Raw genomic sequence first — 20,287 nt, forward strand, 5'->3', positions numbered from 1 at the left:
AGAAGATTATTTCCCAAGATGCAAAGACATGTGCCCCCTTCGCCTTGGTGCTGCCTGGCCCCATACTGGCTGAGTATTTCCAATGGGTGGAGGAAAGGACGGTCGTACTCTCAGAAATGGATGTTCCCCAGGGAGTAGACTGTCCTTTCAGGGCCTCCTTTACACTTTAAAACATTACTACTGGGTGGCTACTCAGGGTAGCACATGGACAACCTCAAAGATGTTGAACCAGACCTGGATAGTTGAAGCCGACCTCATTACAAGTGAATTTTTGTTTTCCTTTATAGGGCACTTACTATGTGTCAGGCACTGTACTCGGTACATTGCACATTGGTCCTCAGTCTTCCAGCAGCACTGGGTATGGGATCATCACACCCTCGTGCAGGTGAGATCTGCAGCTCAGAGAGGTTAAGGAACTTGCCTGAGGCCATTACAAGTAATGGCACACGGCCAAGACATAAATCTAATCCCAGAAACCATGATCTTCCTACCACACCAAATGTTTCCCCTAAAGAGTGCCCATAACTCCACACAGGAACCCAGCCCGGCCTGAATAATCCATCAGGGCAGAAGAAGAAAACTCCTCTGTCAAAATGAAGGATGCTAATAGCAGGGATATTTAGCTGGGAGTGTTCGAATTTCCATAAAAATCTCCCTGTGCAAAGATGTGTTGAAAAAATCATGCTGAATTTGCCTCTTATAAGCCAGTACCTCCTGGAATCCAGACTTCTATCCCAAGACCACCAAAGAGCCCCACGGCTTCCCCACCAACCTGCAATCCCCACCACGAACTATTAAGGAACCATGCAGGGCTTGGCTAAAGGAAAAGAACGGGTCAGTTACATCTCACCCTACCCATTAAACCCTAAATATTATGCCCAAGATCACAGAGCCCTTGCCTTTCATTTTTCTTGGCTTTAGGAAGGCAGTGAGGAGGTATGAAACGAAGAACCCAAGTGTCTGAGCATTTACAGCAATCCATCCTCACCCCAGACTGGACCCCCCCCATCCAGGCCCACCCCTGGGTGGCTTTTCCAGATCAACTGGAATCTGGGGTGAGAGCCAGCCTTTCCAGACACAGTAAGCCTTCTGCATGGAAGGCACATGTTTCCAGGACCTCTCCTGGGCAGGTATTCTGAGAAGGGTTTAGAAGCAGAGACTGAGAAGTGAAATCAGCAAGACCGAAGGAAATGGGCCGACCCTAAAGATGATCATTTAGAACAAGGGTTGCCAAACTAACAGCCGACGGGCCAAATCTGGCCTGACGTTTGTTTTTGTAAATAAAGTTTTATTGGAACTAACCCATGCTAATCTGCTAAGTATTGCCTATTGCTGATTCCATGCTACAAAGGCATACTTGAGTAGTTGCAACAGCATGGCCCATAAAACCTAAAACATTTACTACCTGGCCCTTTACAAGAAAAAAAAAAATTGCAACCCTCAATTTAGAAAAACTTTCAGAAGTAGTTGGGCCTGCTTCCTGAGTCCCTTTAAAAGCAAAACATCTCTAGAATATATTTGGTACAGTCTTGCATGGAGGTGAAAGGATGGACAAAATAGCCCTGGAGGGCCCGAGCAGCCCCATAGGAAGCCAAAAAAGACACAAGATGCCTGGTACCCAGTGCCTCACATGACAAGACATCCTACTTACAGAAGGGCAATCTTTGCACCACCTTTGGCAAGCCAGGTTGACATGCCCGGTGCAACCACAAAGCCTCCCCCTGCGCCCACACGCAGAGCCTGAAGCCTCACGTAGGTAAGGCCTGCTTCCGGTCATCTGCACCACCCCAATCAGCTAGGGGCAGAAGCTGTCCGTCAGCAGGATTCCACGCAGCAGATGCCACTGGCCTACAAGCTCCAGAGCTTTCGACGTGCAGGATACGCACATGTAAGTGCACACAGAGGGGCCCCAGGCAGCGGCATGGAAGGGGATCCAGGAAGTTGACCTGAAAGCTACCCACCTTCTATTTCGCTCCTGTTCCAGGCAACCTACTCCTAGTTAAGGCAACAGCACACGGGGGCAAGTGCACAGAACCAGGATTCAGGAGACTGGGGTCCCGCCCCGACTCTGCTGCTAATGCCTCATACAGCCTCAGAAGAGTCAGTCATGTCCTATCTCAGGGCCTCAGCCTGTCCTCCTGTCAAATGGACTAATACTACCTGCTATGCCTAACTCACAGAGCTCAGTCATTCAGCAAGCAATTAATGAGCATCTACTACTGGCAAGAAATTGACTCAAGACGCACCTGAGATACAGTGGCAAACAAGACAGGCAAAAGCCCTTCCTCATGGAGTGTACCCTGTAGGGTTGGGACAGAACCTAATACGAATGCATGCAGGAATGGGTTGAAAAACCATGTTTGCCACACTTGCAGCATGGATGGAGATATCCTCCGCTCCAGGCCAATTATGGACCGGACTCACACACACAGCAGACCTGCTGGGAATCAGTCACTGACCACAGGCATTTGCATGTAGTAACCCTACAATCACAAGCAGCCCCAACACCAAGGAAGAAGACACTATAAATACACACACTCCACAAACAAGCAAGTTGGGGCCCAGAGAAGCGAAGCCGTTTTTTTTTTTTTGTTTGGTTGGTTGGTTGGGGTTTTTTTTTTTGTTTTTTGTTTTTTGTTTTTTTCAGGATAACACAACCAGTAAAAGGCAGAGACAGGATTAAAATGCAGGCATTCTGATGCTGAGGACGTACATATCTAATAACCACTACGTCGTCTTGCTTGTACTGAGAAGGAAATCAAGTGGCCACCCCTTTTGATAGCTCCTATGCGGGCTGGAGGTGTTGAACTTTCTATGTTGAATTCTCCCATCGTGACCTAGAGGAGTGAGGCCATGCTGCTCTATGCCAGCAGGAGTGCCCCAGAAGGAGGAAAGGAAGCTTTCGTCTCCTAGACGATGGGCATCCTCTGGGAGAGGACAGCTGCACCCAGGACACAGGCCTTCAACTGACCAGGAGTTGGCCCCTGCATCTCCCATTCTGGGCCACCTCCTGGCCAGGGGTCTCCAGAGGGCAGATATCTAGTTGTGGGCTGCAGTGAGAGCTAGGACGCTGGCGGGGATACGTTATGCCCTGTAAGGCAGTCCCCTGGCTCTGTGACCCTCTGTTTATTTCCCTAGTGTCAGCCCCAAGTTTTCCATCAAGTCCCGTTTCAGTGTCCCAGGCCAGATGTCCAGCAACACGAGGAATTTAAGAAAAGGCTGAGAAGCCATGTACCCAAGCTGGGGCCACTGTGGTTAGAGGAAGATGGTGCCCCTTTAAAACCAGTATCTTATGAAAGTACTAACAGATGAGAAATGCCTCAAGAGAAAGGTAAAAATTGGAGAAAGTCAGGATGAGCTACCCTTTGGCCACGTGGAGTTTTTCTCCACTGCCGATGTGGAGGATGAAAGTCCTAGGTAACTTGGGCAAATAATAGCTCCCTTTTTGGAAGAGGAGGATGCTAAGAGGGGCAGAGAATGGAAGATGAGGGAAAGGTGTGAGGTTCAGGGACTGTGCAAGGATTTCCCACCCCCGCCCCCCTAGCCATCTAAGAGACTCTCCTGAGCCTCGCAATAATGCTCATGTCTGGTTGCTCACCACCAGGGCCACGGTGGAGCAGACTAGAAAGGAAATGAAGGCAGAGACAGGGCCCCCTCTTGGGGGAGTCCTGGTACATCCAGGTGGGAGGATACAGCATCAAGACAGAAGACTTCCCAGGCCAGACGGGAGCATGGTTCCTCAGAGGCTCCATCTGATACTGGTTCTGGCTGGAGCTGCCTCTCTCTCAACACCTGTAGTGTAGACCTGGGCCTGTCTAGTCCCGAGAGGTGCCAGCACCCAGAGCTATCTTCATTCTGCCGCTGGAAGCCACAGGAATTCCCTGGGGCCTCGGGCTCCCTCTGGGATTTCACACTGCTCTCTCCTGCCTCGCTTTCTCTTTTATCTCCTGGAGTAACATATCGCTGTGATGTCGATGTGGGTGTCAGCCTGCCCGTCTGAGCTTTGTGACCTCATGCAGATGCACAGAACATAAGAGCTGGAAGGGGCCTTGGAAAACATTCCCAAGCAAGCATCTCAGACCCAGGCATGCCTCTCTCCCCCGGAAACCGGGCTGCGTCTAGGCAGAGGCAAGGCTGGGGACTGGTGAGGGCCGGGTGTGCGTCTTCTGAGCACAGATGCAACAGGGGAGCATTTGTAAGGTAAGATGTTGACACCGTCACTAATTCCATGAAGAAAAGATGCTAGAAGCAGTGTGAGAATACGACCCTGAGACGAGCAGAAAACGTGGTGCATGTGGGGCACCACTTTCATATGCTGCCCCCCAACCTGAGCACGACACAAGCCTGCTCCCTGAGCTTTGCCTCCCAGACTTAAGGTGTTAGGGCACATAAAACCACTCAGGGAATTTACGAATGGAGCATAATTGATTCAAAGTTGTAGGGAGAATACTATTTACATATTAAATAAAAAACAAACATCACATAATGACAGGGAAAATCTGCACAACTTTATCAAGTAAACATGTGCATGGAGGGTGACTTCAGATTATGCTCCTATATAGTAACAGAGGAGGAGCCCATTCACCTTTATTCATTTCTCCCCTTAAAGAATTTCAGGAGAGGGGCCACTGGGTGGCTCAGTCGGTTAGGTGTCTGACTTCGGCCCACATCATGATCTCATGGTTTGTGAGTTCAAGCCCTGCATCGGGCTCTGGGTTGACAGCTCAGAGCTTAGAGCCTGCTTTGGATCCTCTGTCTCCCTCTCTGTTCCTCCCCCGCTAGCACTTTCTCTCTCTCTCTCTCTCTCTCTCTCTCTCTCTCTCTCTCTCTCTCAAAATAAATAAATACACTTTAAAAAAGTAAATAAAGTATCACCTTATGTACTCAGTTTCTAATGCCCCATTTTACAGATGAGAAAACTGAGGCCCAGAACAAAAAAAAGAACAGAAACCAACGGGAATCCGAAGCCCCTGAATCCCATAATCAATCAAACGCTCTTTCCGGGAAAGTATCGTGCAAAGTTAGGGGGCCCCACTGGGAGGCCAGGAACTGTTTCCAGTGTAATTCATCCTGCCCTATGACTGGCTCAGCATGCTACAAAGTTGCATCCTTAACTAAATAGTTCTGCTGAGCCCTGGGATGCTCTGAGATTCCAGCCAGTGTTCAGCTGATGCTATAGACTTGATCTTTAAGGTAAAACCCTTTCTCCCCTGAGCACAGTGTATGTAGAGCAGAGTCCCTACCATCCAGCCTGGCCAGCACATCTATTCCAGCCATCACTAAGATGGCAGAAGGGGACCCAGAAGTCACCCTCTCCTTCTAGAGATTCCGGGAAGTTAATTCTGCAAAGAGACCCTCCACAATTCTAACATGATAGATACATGCACAGTCCACCAAAGTGGCCACAAGCGGCAAGGAGGAAGTCAATTGTCAGCGACAGAAGTGCAAGCCTCCTGGAGCCTCAGTGGGAAAACACGCCCTGGACAAATCTGCAATTTCTGGGCATTTCTGAAACCCGGAAGAGTAAGAAGAGGGTTTGGACGCAGAAGGCTAGAGAGACTGCATTCAAAGAGACGGCAATGTCCTAGGAGCAGAGAGCCCTGCCAGGACAAAGTGGGGCAGGAAAGCAGACAGCACCGTGTAGGATGGGACCCTAGTTAGCCTCTGCACGTGGTGGTTAGCCCAGGGACCTCCAGGCTTGAATCCAACCTCCTCCACTTAACAGCTATGTGACTGCAATACGGGTCGGTTTCTTCACCAGAGAACAGACAATAACTGTGTACAAATAGCATGGGTACGGGGAGGAGGGGGAGGAGGATACAGGCTGAGCACTGGGCACTCTCTAGGTGGCAGCTCTGACAAGTCCCCATGGAGGCCTCTGTCTACCGGGCAGTCAGACAGCCCATGTATACCCATGCTACAGCTCTCCGCTCCCCTTCTATGTTTGAAATATCAAGTACTGGGGGGTTTTCTTGAGTTTATTTAAAATAAATAATTTTAAAAGTTCATTAAAATTTTTTAAATTTAGATTTTAAAAAATTCAGTTAAAAAAATTTTAATTTAAAAATAGGCCTACCCTATGACCCAGCAATAGCACTGCTAGGAATTTACCCAAGGGATACAGGAGTACTGATGCATAGAGGCACTTGTACCCCAATGTTTATAGCAGCACTTTCAACAATAGCCAAACTATGGAAAGAGCCTAAATGTCCATCAATTGATGAATGGATAAAGAAATTGTGGCTTATATACAAAATGGAGTACTACGTGGCAATGAGAAAGAATGAAATGTGGCCCTTTGTAGCAACATGAATGGAACTGGAGAGTGTGATGCTAAGTGAAATAAGCCATACAGAGAAAGACAGATACCATATGGTTTCATTCTTATGTGGATCTTGAGAAACTTAACAGAAACCCATGGGGGAGGGGAAGAAAAAAAAAAAAAAAAGAGGTTAGAGTGGGAGAGAGCCAAAGCATAAGAGACTCTTAAAAACTGAGAACAAACTGAGGGTTGATGGGGGGTGGGAGGGAGGGGAGGGTGGGTGATGGGTATTCAGGAGGGCATCTTTCGGGATGAGCACTGGGTGCTGTATGGAAACCAATTTGACAATAAACTTCATATACTGAAAAATAAATAAATAAAAAATAAAAAAATAAAAAAAATTTTTTTAATTTATTTAAAATAAATAAATAAATAAAGATAAAGCAGTGCATACTCTGGGGAGGGGCAGAGAGAGAGGGGGAGAGAGAGAATCCCACGCAGGCTCTGCACTGTCAGTACAGAGCCCAGTGTGGGGCTCGAACTCACGAACCATGAGATCCTGACCTGAAAGCTGAAACCAAGAGTCAGATGCTTAACCGACTGCCCCACCCAGGTGCCCTAGGAGTTTTCTTTAGGAACATATGTGGGTATTCACAATTGCTTTTGTTTTTTGCGGCTTCCTTGAGATGTAATTGACAAAATTCTAAGATATTTAAGTGTGCGTTATAGTGATTTGATGTATGCATCCACTGTGACAGGACTTCCACCAAGAAGTGCTGAGATCAGACACTCCCGAGGGCGTAGTTTTACTCTTCCTGAATGAGCCATGCTGTGCACGATTTTCTCTTGTCATGAACACCACCGGCAGGCCACCATGCAGCCCTTGAGTTCGCTTAAGAAGGCAAAAAGTTAGAAAGCAGCCTCTGCATCATCACTCCTCCCCAAACAGCACACACATTAACATTTTAGTGACAAAAAGGCGAGGTCAATTTTCTCAATAGTGTTCCATTACTGAGTGAAAGATGAAATCTAAATGTTTTTTTTTTCATTTTTTTTGCCCCTTGGGTCTCCATAAAACTACTTCTGCTTTGAATTTCTTGAAAATGCGGCCCATCAATCTTTTAAATGTTCCTGAATCTGCCCTCACAAATAAATGGTTCTTCCCATGCCCAAGCTTACCCCTCCCCCTACACTGAAGAAAGGGGCCCTTGGGGGATGAGGTGACAGAGGACAAGGGCAGGATGGCACTCCCCAGTCGAATGAAAGCTCCCCCCACTGGGTGCAGGGTGAGCACCTGTCCGGTGGTGTGCCTGCCTCCGGCTGGGCCCTTTCCAGGCCCCCTGCACTGCGAGTCAAGCCCTTCGTCCATGACACACACCTACCCAGAGCCTGAGTGTCCCTGTGGCCGGGAGGAACCAGTGAATTGTTCAGCAGTGAGCCCACCTGTGATGTCTCAGGTACACCCCACTCCTAGAAAGCAGCTTCTGTCTCGGGGCTGTTCCCAGGGAAATGCCCACACCGGGGACCAGGGTGTCCTGCTGACCTCACTCCCAGGGCCCAATGTCAGCAGCAGGCTGTTACCACGAAGGTGGGTGTCCAGGATGTGAGCTCAAGGCAACCACAGAGACACAAGGTCTCATCTGAGTGTCACCTCACCCCTCCTCCTGCCCTCCCCCACTGTCTAGTGGACGGGTAAAGAGTCTGGTGGTTTCTGAAGCATGGAAGGTCATCAGAATTCCCTGTAGGGCTGGTCTAAGTAACACACATTTCATATTCCACTCCTGGATGTTTCAATTCAGTAGTTCTGGAGTGGGGTTTTATTTATTTTTTTAGGTTCTAACAGGTGATCCTTGTGGCCACGACCAGGAAGCACTGGCCTGGGCCACTCACTACAGACACCAGGAAGAGAAGCCCACAAGGGCCCTCTGCATGAACACAAGCTTCTCAAAGCAAGCTGAGCAATCTCCCCAGCAATCCTCAGAGCCGGATTTTGCACAACTGGGGGTGAGTGTGCTATTTCTTTAACCCTCTGAAAGCCCAACAGAAAAACTGTCACAGGCGCCCTGAGGACGTTTCCTGAGAACCAAGTCCTCTCTGATGAGGTGAAGAAAACTCCACGGAAGATTCCAAGCGAGTCTTTGCCTCCATCTAATGAGCACACATACTTTCCAAGGCCCTCCTGTTCCCGGAAACGTTGCCATCTGCAAAGATGGCAGGCCTTGACAGGCCCTAACTTCATGGTCATGGCACAAAACCCACAGAGTCAACCACCACGGTGCATCCTCTTGGACCAGCAGTTCCTGGGGGACTTGGGGACAGTGAGAAACAAGGAAGATGCAGGAAGTGTTGATCACAAGGGGGGTTGAGTGGGGTCGGTGATGACATTTTACTAGCTCCCCACATCCTGTGAAGGTGATCTCTTCTGAGAAAAAACATCCGCTAACAAGGACTTCATCTTCAACACCTCTTCCCTCACCCTTTCTTCTCTCCGACACAATCGTCTGCACACACACACACACACACACACACACACATGCACACAGGTGTACACCACAGAAACATGGAGCAGACAAAGAACTCCCCTTATCAGGAAGAGGGGGACATTCATTCTCAGGAAGGGTAGTTGGGGGAACAGAGAGATGGACACATGTGTCTGAGGTACTTCAGGAAAGAGATCAGCAGGGCCCTTCCTCACAGGCCAGGGTGATTATATGACAAAGTCACAGGTCTTTTGTGCTTCTGGAGACTTGATCTGAGCCCAAATAAACCCGTGGACCAAGGGCCATTTCTGACTATTACAAGGGATGAAGATCCCATAGGTCAGGGGGGGAAAAAAAAAGAACTATATATCTTGGGAAAAATAACCTGAAAATTAGAATCAAGGAATAGCCAACCTCCCTTCTAGGAGAAGACAAAAATCATTTACTCAAATGATACCTCAGTGTCACCTGTTGTTTTCAACCTTGTCTTTCTGAACAGAACATAAAAACTAGTTGTAAAACTCAGGTTCAGCCAACCTCACGACAAGAAAATCTAACAGCTTCTCGTAGCTTTAAGCAGAGTCCTATGCTGAGTATATTGAAGTGTTCCAAGATCCCAGCCCCCACGCCAGAGTAAGAATGATGTATGAGGCAATATAAAAACATCATTTTCCATTTGGCACAGACAGCATGGTACAAGGCTTTGGAGGTTAAACTAAACAGATGAAAAGGGAACAGTACAGGGATCCAAACTTAGCTCCCCCACCCCCGCCATCCCCTTGCACACAGCAGAGACCTCACACCGGTGGCATCTCGAGATGAAGTTAGTGCTGGAGAAGCCAGGAAGCTTGGTTGTGTTTTGGGGCCTCTGGTTCTGTGCTGGAGTCAACTAGGCAAATCCCAATGAACAATAAGATTCTTGGTCACCACTACCTAAGAACTAACTTAGGCAAACACTGACATTCTATAAAGCAGCAAAAGCAAAATGCAGGTTTTCAAAAAGCATTCTTTGCTCCTCTCCAAAAGACACATAGTGTGACCAGAGAGAAAGAGCTTGGGCTTCAGACAGAGGTACTAAGCCCCTTTCTACTACCTACCATCTGGGGGATTTGGGGCAAGTCACCCAACCTTGCTGAGTCTGTTTCTTCATCTTTCAAAAGTGGAAGTATAGTTTTTCAAAGTGATTGGGAGAAACTGAAGGTCATAATTCAGGTGACACACCTCTGTCACCTCTGACGTGCTCCTACAGAAGTGTCAGTGCTGTAGATGATGGTGAAGACAGTGATAGAACAAGGCCACTGCTCATACATCTCAAAGCCATGATCACGCTGCACCAGGAAGAATCCAGGACCCTGGAGATATAAATCAGATCCATCCAAAACCGAGGATCACAATGAGCATGGATCCCAGGGTCACGAACACACCCAACCAAATGCCTCCTGCTCAACACCAGAGAACCCTCTTTCATCGACACCCAATGGTCATGCCATGGTGATGCACACCTGTGAGCCAAAAACACACGAGGAGAAGGCAATCACTGGGGCATTTCCCCAGCTCCAGCCCCCCATCAACCACAGATACAATCACACTCCAATGCCTCAAACTCATCTCTACGGGCCCTGCGAGGACCGAGACCGAAAGTCACCAGGGAAGACAAGCACGTGTTCTATTTCTTGGTCCTCTAGCTGTAATTACTGGTTGGTTGGAGACTAATACAAATAACTCACTCAGATAATTCTGGCAATTAAGTCTGGCAAAACAGCAGGAGATGGATGTGACATATACTGAGCACAGAGGAGCTACAGAGGCAGGTTTCTGAAAGGTAGGGAGAGCTATATGCAAAGAAATCGACTCCAGAGTAGTTTGCAGGGAGTCAGGGGCTCCGGGCTCATTAGTTCAATCTTGGCAGCTGTCAATCACTGCCAAAAGGCAGTTTAATCTTGCCCCAAAGCATTCAGGAACACTATGAGTCACGGCCCATGGTTAGCCACTCAATGTTGAGTTCATGAGTTATGAGTACCCTCCAGCTGGGAGGACACAGGCTTCTCCTACCCAGCATGTGCCCTGGGCGTGAAGGATGTGTGGCTAAGTACAAATACAGCCAGACAGCCAGAGGTGACAGAAACGGTCTACAATATTAGCCCAACTGGGTTTATGAGAAACAAGTGTGCAATTCAATACCGTTTATATGGTTCATAGGAGACTCTTGAGCAGTGACAGAGAATATAATTCTCATGCTCTTTAGGGTTTCCAGAGATAAACAGGAGATACAGAAAACACAGTAATAATGTGCTATTAGCAGGGTGGCTGGGTGATTCTGGGTCCCCCTCCCCAGCATTTACAAAAAACTTTAAGCTGTCTTGCCAAGTTAAGAAATTCAGACTGCCAGGGAAGAGTGATTTTGTTTCTATTTACACCATTCTGTATGCAAGGAAACTAATATCCCAATCTACAGCTGTAGAAAGATTGCACCGAATAAAGCATTTGAGTGTGCAAATTCTAGGAAATTCTTAATAATAGCGATATATTAATTAATAATTCTTTCTTTCACCTTGAGCTGAATAACTTGCAAAGTTCTATCTCATATGATCTTCACAACAAACCAGTGAAGCACGCATTCTTATCCCCCTGGTACCGATAAGAAAAAGGCTCACAAAGTGGGTTCTTGCTTCTCCAGATTCCCCCCAGATGACTCCTGGAATGTTCATAATTCTGGTCTTAGAAAAATAAGAACACAGATGTCAGGACACGCATCGTGAGTCAGGTGACACCGAAGAGGCACCACATTCAGAGTGCAGACTTGCAGGAGCAGAGCCTGAGTAGAAAACTATTTCATAAGAACTATTTGACCAGGGTGACACTAGGGGAGGGAAGGGCAGAGAGGGAAAGCCGAGGCACTCACAGAAGGAACTGAGCACTCTGGCCCGTGGTTCACCAGCATAAATGCAGTTCCAGGAAGGACCTTGGGTAACAGGTGTCCTAAGGAAGAAGAGTCCCAAGGAGATAGGTTCCTACAATAATTTGCTATCAATTATGCACCTTTTGTCCACAGTCCTGCCTCCACTAGTCAGAAACGCTGCTACATCTCAAGAAAGGCCTCAACAGCAGTCCTGAAATTCCAGTAAGGTCTCTGCTTGTCCAGATGGAAAAGGGCACAGGCACAAAATAAAGCCATGAAGCAGAGGCTTGGAAGTAAGCATCACGCCAGGCATCTGGACCGTAGAACCCCTGGCAGAGTCACTAGCTGCTGGGCCTCAAGGCCTCTCCAAGCAACACCCCTTTCTAATGAGTGCTCTTAAAACCACTGTGGCCCAAAAGCCTTAGGTGGCGAGCCCACAAGATAACTTCATCATAATGCAGCGGGGGACATTTAGGCTCCAATGCTACCCGGGGAAGGCGAGGGCCTGACTTCCGGCCATATGCTGGAAAAGGCCTGATGGTTATGTCAGCCTCAGAGGCTAGCTCCTCCCCTTGCCTTTGGTCAGCCCAGCCCCTGTTGCCCGGCAACATGCATGCCGGCCTACTGGTGGCCTCTCAGGGACAGCCGCAATCAGGCTAAGATTGGTGCAGTTCCACAGGCATGAAATTATGGAACGACTTTGTACATGTTAGTATGTAGCCGCTCCTCCAAACTCTGGCGTGCCCGCCGCCACCATCACACTGCCCACCCACCCCCACCCCAGGACCCCAGACCTCCTCAGGATCCTGCAGCTCAAGAGTTGGCACCTGGAGGAGCAGGTGGGCGCTACTCCGGGACTGCACGTGGGCTCGGGCTGTGCAATTTCCACATGAGGTGAACACCCTCCCCACGTACGCTGTCGGCGGGGCTCAGCCTGACCCACTGCGCTCCCCTGGCAGAAGGGCGAGAGGACCCCGCTATGCCAAGAACCATTTGAAACCACTGTCTGTTGTCCTCCATATGGCGATAGGCCTCCCTTCCTTCCCACTGGGACTGGAGGCTAGGGAAGGAACTATAGTCCCACATGTGTTCTAATTCATACCAGTGAGTTTATGGAAATATCCACTTGATTTCGAGGAAAGGGGGAAAAGAAAAAAAAAGGACCAGCAGCTGGCTCCACCTCTGGAATTGAAAATCTGGCTGGTATTTCACACCATCTCTGGCCCATGAGGAAGAAGCCACATGTCCCCCCAGTACTGTCCCAGCAGAATCAGGACACAACAGCCCACACGGGCCCTCAGCTATCATTCAGCCTCATGTGTTTTAAGTGCATGTCATGACCCATTAGCAGCTCACAGAACCAACTTCATGGTTCACAACTGGCATTTTTCAATAAATAGAAAAGCATGTAACAGCACAGGAAACAGAAAGTATGCCTACAGAAAGGTGCCGTTATGTGGAACTTTTGCTTAATTATCTTCACAGATGTAGATATTGAATTGAGAGAGGAAACACATCTTCCTGGAGTCTCAAGAGAAAAAAAATAGAGTTTGAAAGCCCCAATCTAGCTAATTTCACCCTACTACTGATGAGGAAACTGACCCATGCAAGGAAAGCCACTGGAGAGCGTGGCACATGGAGGTGACTGACAGTCCACGTGGCCTGCAGCCTTCACTTCTCTTGGAGGTGACTCTGGCTCTGGAACCTGATATCAGGTTTCCTGGATGCTAAGGAGCCAGGCTCTTCAGCCCCCAAGAGCTGCACTTAAGTGGTCTCTAGTGTGGCTGTGACTTTCATCAGCAGACTAAACCTTAGCACCTGACCTCCTGACACATTCAGTGCAATCCCAATCAAAATTGCACCAGCATTCTTCTCGAAGCTAGAACAAGCAATTCTAAAATTTGTATGGAACCACAAAAGACCCCGAATAGCCAAAGTAATATTGAAGAAGAAGACCAAAGGAAGAGGCATCACAACACCAGACTTTAGCCTCTACTACAAAGCTGTAATCACAAGACAGCATGGTATTGGCACAAAAACAGACATGTAGACCAATGGAATAGAAGAGAGGCTCCAGAATTGGACCCACAAAAGTATGGCCAACTAATCTTTGACAAAGCAGGAAAGAACATCCAATGGAAAAAAGACAGTCTCTTTAACAAATGGTGCTGGGAGAACTGGATGGCAACATGCAGAAGAATGAAACTAGACCACTTTCTCACACCATACACAAAAATAAACTCAAAATGGATGAAGGACCTGAATGTGAGACAGGAAACCATCAAAACCCTAGAGGAGAAAGCAGGCAACAACCTCTTTGACATCAGCCACAGCAATTTCTTACTCGACACATCTCCAAAGGCAAGGGAATTAAAAGCAAAAATGAACTATTCGGACCTCATCAAGATAAAAAGCTTCTGCACCGCAAAGGAAACAATCAACAAAACTAAAAGGCAACCGACGGAATGGGAAAAGATATTTGCAAATGACATATCGGAGAAAGGGCTAGTATCCAAAATCTATAAAGAACTCACCCAACTCCACACCCGAAAAACAAATAATCCAATGAAGAAATGGGCAGAAGACATGAACAGACACTTTTCTAAAGAAGACATCCAGATGGCCAACAGTCACATGAAAAGATGCTCAACGTCACTCCTCATCAGGGAAATATAAATCAAAACCACACTGAGATGTCACCTCATGCGGGCCAGAGTGGCTAAAATGAACAAATCAGGAGACTGTAGATGCTGGCGAGGATGTGGAGAAACGGGAACCCTCTTGCACTGTTGGTGGGAATGCAACCTGGTGCAGCCACTCTGGAAAACAGTGTGGAGGTTCCTCAGAAAATTAAAAATAGACCTACCCTATGACCCAGCAATAGCACTGCTAGGAATTTATCCAAGGGATACAGGAGTACTGATGCATAGGGGCACTTGTACCCCAATGTTCATAGCAGCACTCTCAACAATAGCCAAATTATGGAAAGAGCCTAAATGTCCATCAACTGATGAATGGATAAAGAAATTGTGGTTTATATACACAATGGAATACTACGTGGCAATGAGAAAGAATGAAATGTGGCCTTTTGTAGCAATGTGGATGGAACTGGAGAGAGTTATGCTAGGTGAAATAAGTCATAGAGAGAAAGACAGATACCATATGTTTTCACTCTTATATGGATCCTAAGAAACTTAACAGAAGACCATGGGGGAGGGGAAGGAAAAAAAAAGTTAGAGAGGGAGGGAGCCAAGCCATAAGAGACTCTTAAAAACTGAGAACAAACTGAGGGCTGATGGGGAGTGGGAGGGAGGGGAAAGTGGGTGATGGGCATTGAGGAGGGCACCTGTTGGGATGAGCACTGGGTGTTGCATGGAAACCAATTTGATAATAAATTTCATATTAAAAAAAAGAAAGTGCTGCTATAAACATTGGGGTACAAGTGCCCCTATGCGTCAGCACTCCTGTATCTCTTGGGTAAATTCCTAGCAGCGCTATTGTTGGGTCATAGCGTGGTTCTATTTTTAATTTTTTGAGGAACCTCCACACTGTTTTCCAGAGTGGCTGCACCAGGTTGCATTCCCACCAACAGTGCAAGAGGGTTCCCGTTTCTCCACATCCTCGCCAGCATCTACAGTCTCCTGATTTGTTCATTTTAGCCACTCTGGCCCGCATGAGGTGACATCTCAGTGTGGTTTTGATTTATATTTCCCTGATGAGGAGTGACGTTGAGCATCTTTTCATGTGACTGTTGGCCATCTGGATGTCTTCTTTAGAAAAGTGTCTGTTCATGTCTTCTGCCCATTTCTTCACTGGATTATTTGTTTTTCGGGTGTGGAGTTGGGTGAGTTCTTTATAGATTTTGGATACTAGCCCTTTCTCCGATAGTCATTTGCAAATATCTTTTCCCATTCCATCGGTTGCCTTTTAGTTTTGTTGATTGTTTCCTTTGCGGTGCAGAAGCTTTTTATCTTGATGAGGTCCGAATAGTTCATTTTTGCTTTTAATTCCCTTGCCTTTGGAGATGTGTCGAGTAAGAAATTGCTGTGGCTGATGTCAAAGAGGTTGTTGCCTGCTTTCTCCTCTAGGGTTTTGATGGTTTCCTGTCTCACATTCAGGTCCTTCATCCATTTTGAGTTTATTTTTGTGTATGGTGTGAGAAAGTGGTCTAGTTTCATTCTTCTGCATGTTGCCATCCAGTTCTCCCAGCACCATTTGTTAAAGAGACTGTCTTTTTTCCATTGGATGTTCTTTCCTGCTTTGTCAAAGATTAGTTGGCCATACTTTTGTGGGTCCAATTCTGGAGCCTCTCTTCTATTCCATTGGTCTACATGTCTGTTTTTGTGCCAATACCATGCTGTCTTGTGATTACAGCTTTGTAGTAGAGGCTAAAGTCTGGTGTTGTGATGCCTCCTCCTTTGGTCTTCTTCTTCAATATTACTTTGGCTATTCGGGGTCTTTTGTGGTTCCATACAAATTTTAGAATTGCTTGTTCTAGCTTCGAGAAGAATGCTGGTGCAATTTTGATTGGGATTGCATTGAACGTGTAGATTGCTTTGGGTAGTATTGACATTTTAACAATATTTATTATTCCAACCCATGAGCATGGAATGTTTTTCCATTTCTTTGTATCTTCTTCAATTTCCTTCATAAGCTTTCTATAGTTTTCAGCATACAGATCTTTTACATCTTTGGTTAGGTTTATTCCTAGGTATTTTATGATCTTGGTGCAACTGTGAATGGGATCAGAGTCTTTGTCTTTCTGTTGCTCCGTTATTAGTGTATAAGAATGCAACTGATTTCTGTACATTAATTTTGTGTCCTGCGGCTTTGCTTAATTCATGTATCAGTTCTAGCAGACTTTTGGTGGAGTCTATCAGGTTTTCCATGTATAATATCATGTCATCTATAGCAGCACTTTCAACAATAGCCAAATGATGGAAAGAGCCTAAATGTCCATCAAATGACAAAGGGATAAAGAAGATGTGGTTTATATATACAATGGAATACTACTTGCCAATGAGAAAGAATGAAATCATGCCATTTGCAGCAATGTGGATGGAACTGGAGGGTATTATGGCTAGTGAAATAAGTCAGGCAGAGAAAGACAGATACCATGTTTTCACTCATATGTGGATCCTGAGAAATTTAACAGAAGACCGTGGGGGAGGGGAAGGGGAAAAAAGTTACAGAGAGGGAGGAAGGCAAACCGTAAGAGACTCTTAAATACTGAGAACAAACTGGGGGTTGATGGGGGGTGAGAGGTAGAGGGGAAAGTGGGTGATGGGCACAGAGGAGGGCACCTGTTGGGATGAGCACTCGGTGTTGTATGGAAACCAATTTGACAATAAATTATATTTAATAAAAAAAACTTCTTTTTCCAATAGGACCTGGTTAGATAACAGCTAACAATGACTAAAAGTTAACTATTTGGCAACTATTTTGTAAGGGGCTTACACGCATCCTCTCCCTCCATATATAATTACTTTATCTCACTTGGCATATGATAAAGCCCTGTATGTTAATATCTCACACATACATAGTGCCATCATTTTTACTATGACTGTTCTATTCTAAGCATTTCATGCATATTGTTTAATGTCAGCCTCAGCTCTATACACTAGGTGCTATTCTAGTCCCCATTTTGCAGGCAGTGATTTGAGGTAAGAGAGGCTACATGATTTGCCCAAGATCACACAGCTAACGGATGACAGAGCTGAGACTTGGACCCAGGTGGTCAGGCTTCAGAGCCCACCCTCATAACTACTTCTACTGTTCATGATTAGCTCCATTTCCAGGTGCAGGAACAGAGACCCAGAGAAGTTTGATCATAATGTTGACTCCACCCAGAGACTGCCCATAAGCCAGGGAAATGTCCAACATATTTAACAGCGGGTAAGGCAGGACCATGAACATCAGGATGGACAAGGGCCTAGGCCGAAGCCCCTCTCGGTGCCAAACCTTGAGTCGTTAATAGCTGCCTCCTGAGAAGGTCCAGAGGCTTTCAGGGAAAAAGCCAGAATGACAAAGATACTCACACAACTTAGCACAAAGGCCATTTTATTTCATGTTTAAAATGTGATTTTATTTGAGAATAGTTGACACACAATGTTACAGTAGTTCCAGGTGTGAAACTCAGTGGTCCAGCTTCTCTGTGTGTGAGGCTGTGCTCACCACAAGGGTAGCTACCACCTGTCCCCACGTAAAACCACTACAACACTGACCCTATTTGACTATGGCTATTTAACCAGAAGGGAAGTTTTTAATTATGTTATCACTTTTCACTACTACAAACAGCCCAGATAAAAGAGAACTAAAGTTCTTACTGGAATCTTTGAATTCTGCTTTGTCAATTATAGGCTTGGGGATGATTCAATCCCCGACTTTGACTGATGAGGAAACCAGGGCTGCTATGTGAAGTGTCATGCCCAAGGTCACACAGCTAGTAAGTGACAGGGTCCAGATGAAAACCTAGGGCTCCTGAACTGGAACTTCAGGGTTTGTCTATGGTGGCTTGTCCTTTCTCCATCCACGCTGACTCTGCTCAATACATACTCACTAACACACATGTCATGAGCCCAGCCCACAGCTGACAGGGCACACCCTGACAATCCCGGGATCCTAAGACACGGGCTCAGCTGCCCAAATTTCCACCAGTGATGATGCCAGTCTCATGCATATGTAGATTTTTTGAGTAAGCACCTGAATTCTGTGTGACTGATTTCAGTACCCATTGGAGGCGGCTTCTAAATTTAGAATGAACATCCCAGGCAGTCTATTGCACGAATGTATACTTCCTCAGAAGACGTCAGAAACAGTAAAGTTGACATACATAAAACAGTTTCTTCATACCTTAATAACACTGAACTGTAAAAATAAAGTATCTCCAACAAATAACGCTTTAACCACAATGCCCTTCAAAATTAACCACAGTAGTCAAGGACTATCCAGATTTGTTTTTAATGAAAAGCCACAAGAGTCCCCATCCTTACTCTCACTTGCCAGTACAGTTCCCTAGGCCTGGCAGCCATCACCACATACCTGCCACTATCCAATCTAGAGCTTTAGTAATTGATCATCTGGCATGCCAACCTGCACATTCTGTGACAATACCACCTTTGCAGGAGCTGAAGAGCCCGTTCATTTTAATCACCACCCCCTTTGTCTATTCTGATTCGTTGCTTACATTCAATTACGCGGCTCCCCTGGCCTCTGCATATTCAGGAGAGGGAGGGGCCGGGACAGGGAGGGGCCTTTCATTGAAAACATCTTAACCATGTAGACCCTGCAAAGCAACATTGCAGAGGGACCCAGAGTCCATGTTGACATGCAACCTTCCATCAAAACACCTTATCGTCCCTTACCAGAACAGATGGGGAAAAAAAATTACTCTTATGCCCTGAAATTTTCCATTCTTGATCTCAGCCCAAAGGTGACTCTTTTATTTTTAAACTTAAGCAAAAAAAAAAAAAAAAAGTTCAACTATTTTTGATTCATGCCTGGGCTAAAGAAACACACTTTGTTCTTGTTAAAGCAAGGTAAGATTTTTTTTTAACACCTAAGTAGCTCAAACAACTGAGCTTCAAATGCCCAAGCATCCCAACTAGCTAGTGTTCACAGTGATAGCACGTTTGCTATAATTGCAAAGCCAAAAATCAATAGCCAGCGTAACAGGGAGCTGGGACTCCACTTTCTGTATACCTTGTCCCCAGTTCTACTAAATACTTTAAGAACGATGTAGAATTCTGAAATATTTTAGCTCTGAAGCTCTTCCTGGATGATAAGGGATAGGTCACCTGAAATATTTTAGCTCTGAAGCTCTTCCTGGATGATAAGGGATAGGTCACCTGACTGCCTCTGTCCCCAGACCTTGCTCCCCTGCCCTCTTCCCATCCATCCTATCCACTGTAGCCCCCTCCCACACTGTTCCTTCTCCTCGCGTTCCATCCAGCTACTCCCATCTCCATGGAGGAAGAGGAAGGTAGAACACCTACATGAGAAGCATTAGGGGAACAACCCACCCTTTATCCAACCAGCCCCATAACCCCATGTACCTTCCCTCTCCTTGATGAATCCCCTGGATTTCAGCCACAAGATTCTTCTCTCTACTCTCTCATCCTACCCTAACATACACAACTACAGGCCCAGGGGAGAGCCCACAGTGTTGGGGTTGCCTCCATCTACCCTTCCGTTGGTGGGGGGGGGGGAGGGTTGCTGTGTGCCATACACTTGGCAAGACCCTAGGGCCGAGTCCTGCCTCTGCCACTTATTAACTGTGTGCCTGTGAGCAAGTCGCATCCACTCTGCAAACTGGCCCTGATCACATCTGTTCTGCCTGCCCCATAGTGTCGTTATGAGAATCTCGGGGAATCACGGAAGTGGGCGCACTTTGGACTCAGCCCTCGACATAAACGTGTATTCCTATCAATAGAAACATAGTGCAGTAGAGTGTGGTATGTTCCTTTAGAATAAAGTCCAACAGATACTGACATTAAGTGAAAAACACCAAGCAGAAAACAAGGCACTAAAAGAGAAGAACACAGACTGGGATCTATAGGGCTCCTGCTAAGGGCAAGTTCACAGTGACAAGCCATCAGTGAAGGGTTCCTGGAAGAGGAGCCTTTCTACCAAACCTGGAGTGGCTCT

The 20,287-nt window shown here is 46.6% G+C and overlaps 1 protein-coding gene and 1 long non-coding RNA gene across 42 annotated transcripts in view; one reads left to right on the plus strand and one right to left on the minus strand.

Annotated features, from left to right (window-relative positions):
- The window catches only part of KCNMA1 (potassium calcium-activated channel subfamily M alpha 1), a 731,637-nt gene that overhangs the window by 647,455 nt on the left and 63,895 nt on the right, over positions 1 to 20,287 (minus strand). The window lies entirely within an intron of this gene.
- On the plus strand, positions 4,036 to 8,723 carry LOC111557089. The gene is made up of 2 exons (XR_002736843.2): positions 4,036 to 4,200; positions 8,096 to 8,723. It is a non-coding gene; the product is annotated as an uncharacterized LOC111557089 (long non-coding RNA).

The sequence above is a fragment of the Felis catus genome, chromosome D2, assembly GCF_018350175.1.
Source record: "Felis catus isolate Fca126 chromosome D2, F.catus_Fca126_mat1.0, whole genome shotgun sequence".
Classification (NCBI taxonomy): domain Eukaryota; kingdom Metazoa; phylum Chordata; class Mammalia; order Carnivora; family Felidae; genus Felis; species Felis catus.